Source organism: Cicer arietinum, chromosome 5, assembly GCF_000331145.2.
Source record: "Cicer arietinum cultivar CDC Frontier isolate Library 1 chromosome 5, Cicar.CDCFrontier_v2.0, whole genome shotgun sequence".
Classification (NCBI taxonomy): Eukaryota; Viridiplantae; Streptophyta; class Magnoliopsida; order Fabales; family Fabaceae; genus Cicer; species Cicer arietinum.
In genome coordinates this window covers 19937749-19941924 of record NC_021164.2, presented here as the reverse complement: position 1 = coordinate 19941924, position 4176 = coordinate 19937749, and positions in this window count along the sequence as shown.

Below are 4176 nucleotides of genomic sequence, written 5' to 3'. Positions count from 1 at the left end.
AATTAGGAAGCTCGCCATGATTCTATACATTAAAACTTTTTCAAAAACAATTATATTGTTAATTTCTAATGGCTTGAAGACTAATACAATATCATAAAATTTCATATTTTCTTACGAAAAAAATAATGAAAAGTTCTTCTTTTTTAGCTGTCAGAATACTATATAACCGCTGTCTACGATACTTCAAATACATGTTTTGAAAAATTAATGTTTTGAAAAATTTCTTATGAATTAACTTTTTTTATAGAAATAAGCTACGTTATACATATTATTTGAGTTAATAACCATATCAACGATTATAATAACAATTTAATATCTAATATCTTATCAATCATCAATGTAAATACAATTATTGTTAATCGATCAATTATCAATCAGATACTAATCGTTCTTCTTTTCTTTTTAGTCGACCCTGCTTTTTCAACATTTTAATACAGGATTACCAACACATTGAAAAAATTTCTCATTACATAATATGATTTTTTTATTTGAAAAGTGTAACATGGTTATAAACTACAGTTGATATTGTTACTTGTTTTTACTTGACATGTTAATCTTTGAATCATCAATCATAAGATTTGGACACAAAACATAAGTTTTAAGTATATAACTTAAAACTAAGTGTTGACCTAACAAGTTACCCAGATATATGGTAAGATCCAATCATAATTCATGTAATTGAAAGTCTTATTAACTAATGAACTGATAAAATAAATAAAAACGTGCAGCTTATAACCCACCTACTTCAAAACTAATTAATTACCTTCAATTATTGTGATCAGAGCAGTCCAAGAATAAGGCCACTACATGTATGTCTCAAAAACAAAATTTTGTATTTAATAAAAATGTTAATTTTTTTATTTAATAAAAAGGTTCACATTATAGTATTATTAAAACTAAAATCGATAAAATCTTATATAAAATCTTAGTACAAATAAAATGGTTAACGATGAGAATAGAGGCGAGAGAAATATTAGTTATCAATTGAGAAATTGTGAGACAAAAAGTAAGCATATTTCTCATATAAGAAATATTAGTTATAAACTGGGAAATCATTAGACAACTGGTGAACATATTGCTAATATGAGTTATTAGAGTTCTTAATGTTGCTCCAGAATAGTTGTCTTATTTCATTTTTTTTTAAAACATAGAGAAAACAAATTTGAAAATGTCATTAATTCTGCTAAAGAAATTTTCTATAATTATTAAATCAAATACTAATAATTTATTTATTAACTTTTGAAAAGACTTCATCTAATAGTTTTGCTGTATGCCTCATAATGTCTTGTGTCGATCCTAATTATGATTAATGTCATCATTATTGTTATCATTTTCATTATTTAGCATAACTAATTAGTCCTCGTGAGTACATCATACTTCTTTGTATTCACATTGAAACTATATAGAAATTTACATAGCAATACTCTAACTACAAGATTAGGAATCCAAGAATTGGATTCTAAAGATTCAGAGAAAGAACACTAATATTTAAATAAAAAAAAATAATAGAAATAAATCTCTTTAAACAACGTGATACACGAGTGGACACGCTCTTATAATGGTTCTATGTATACTTAAGATAAAAAAGTGAAATGATCACTAATTACCTACTAACAAACACAATAGTCTTACTATTATAACAACCAATTAACTACTTCTACCAACTAATTCTCCTCTACGTGAGTCCTAATAATACACCCCTCTTCTAACCAACCTTATCCTCAAGGTTTACATCTACTATATTCTTGTCGGTGTAATATTTGATAACACGCATTGCCTTCCCTTTTCCCTTCCACACACTCGTTAAAATTGAGGTGCTGGCACCCTCTTGCAACAGACTCTCATTTAGATTATTGACACTTGTATCCCATAAGGAGCTATTACTCTCATTTGCATTGTTGCCACCTAGATCCCACAATTGTAAGGAGAAAGGCTCCTTTCACCACAATCTCCTTTGCTGCCACCCCAGGATTAACTTGTTAATTATTCTGCACAAGTGCGTATGTCCCACATCAGACAGGAATAAAGCCACCTTTTTTGTGTTGGACTTACACTTCTTCCTACATGAAACACCCATAGTAGCCCAATCTCGGAAACTTAATGAACGACCCCACCTTCCGCTTCTTCCTACATGAAACACCCACTCTGACGACTCGACTCCATTTTATCTTGTTCATTGAATGTTTATGCACCCCATATTACCAACCAGGTCTGGTGGTTCTGACGGTGGACGTTTAGGCAGCATGTATGTTGGCCAATGCTCAATTAATAACCCATCTTTTGCAGCTACCCTACTTGATGATGGCTTGAAAATTTGAAGTTGTGAAGGATCCTAGTTCTTCACATTGGCTAATCTGAGTTTCTCTGTGGACCCAATACCTTCTACTGAGTCGGGTTACTGCAATGGTGGCGGCGGAATCAGATTTCTCAGAGTACCACGAAGGAGTTGCAATTCTGCCCCTTCCGATTCTGAAAATAACCCATTATCAGAAACCTTCTCGTCACTTTTCCTCTTATCGCTAATAATGTGATCGCTGCCCATTCCTTGTTTGTTCTCTGGTGTCTCCACCTTCTTGATCCAATAACATGGTGGTGCGTCTTTGTCCTGTTCGTCGTCTCCCCATACGTAGTTGGTTTTCATGCTGTCCTCAATGAATGAAGATGCTTCTGTTTCTTGAATTTTCTTGCCATTTTGGATTTCCAAAAGCAAGTTCTTGATTTGATCCATGTCATGAATTTTGCTGAGTTTTTCTCTCACCTGTTCCAGATTTGTTTTTATCTCTGCCATTGTTTTCCCCATTGACATCATACCGGTTTCTTGTTTGAACCAAATTTGTAATTTGCCTTGTGCGGGCGACTTCAGTGGCAGCAGCGTAGCCACAACCCGAGAATTGGCGTCCGACGGCTCGGGTGGCGGCGGGGTAGCCACATTCAGTGAATAAGCCTTTAACGACAGTTCATGCGTGGCAGGCTTTCCTGGGTTTGCAATCTCCATCGTTTCTGCATGCAATTTCAAATCTGAGAACTCTGACATGGCACAAGGCTGGCAGGAATCTTCAAAGACCAAGCACTGGTTCCTTTCTTCTCCGCCACAGTCATAAGGACCTTTTTCGAACAGAACCTCTCCACAAGGATGTGAAACCCAGGTTCCTTTCTTGTTTTCGTTGCTGTCTCCAATTCGGGTTCTTGGTTTTCCAGCAGCCACTCACTTGTATTACACATCAGATTTACTACTTTTGCTGCTATGTTTTCTTCCTCGGCCTCTTTTACTCCCTTGTTGATGTTGATTTCTGGTTCTTGACTACCAAATGTTTTAATCAGATCGGTTAAAAAAGATTCCAGTTGGATTTGGATTTTCTTGATCCCAAGAACGAAACCAAAACAATATCCAAAGGCTGCCCACTGCACTTTATTGAATCCATGAATATGATGCTCCGCTAAGAACCTTTCAGCCCTTGCAACTCACTCAACAGAAAATTATAAACAAGATAAAATACGCTCCTATAATAGTTTACGCCACTCAATTTTAAAATTTGTTAAAAGATACTTTCATAAGGGATGGAAACATTATTTATAGGTTCCATATAAACTTAGGATAGGAGAGAGAAATGATCACTAACTACCTACAGACAAACCTATCTAATTACTTATAGCAACCTCAACCAATTAACTAATTCTCCTTTACATAAGTCCTAACATACCGTTGCAGAAACAATATGTATAATAGATAAGTCGGAGAAAATAGAGATAAACTCGGCCTCAGAGAAGAAATAATGGTAATCTTCCCCTAGGCCTACCAAAATTCCTGTAAGAATGATAATCTTTGTTGGAACACTATCAAGAATGTAGGGTGAATCAATGATGAAAATTTATAATTGAAATTGTGGTTTGAGAAGATGATGGAGAAAAAAGAGAGAGATTATGGAAGAGAGTTATTTACTGATTTTTCATTAGTGTGTCAAAAATGGCATTAGTCTCTAAAACATTACACACAAAGTTATTTATATGGGTACAATGTGGAACCACTTAACTTGGCCCAAAATTAACATTTGAATTATTTACAACTTCCAATACACCACCTTAATTCAAATGCTCCACATTCTTCATGCCTAGCTTCTTCACAAGTTTGTTGAACACTTCATTCGTAACGCCTTTCGTCAACAAATCTGCAACTTG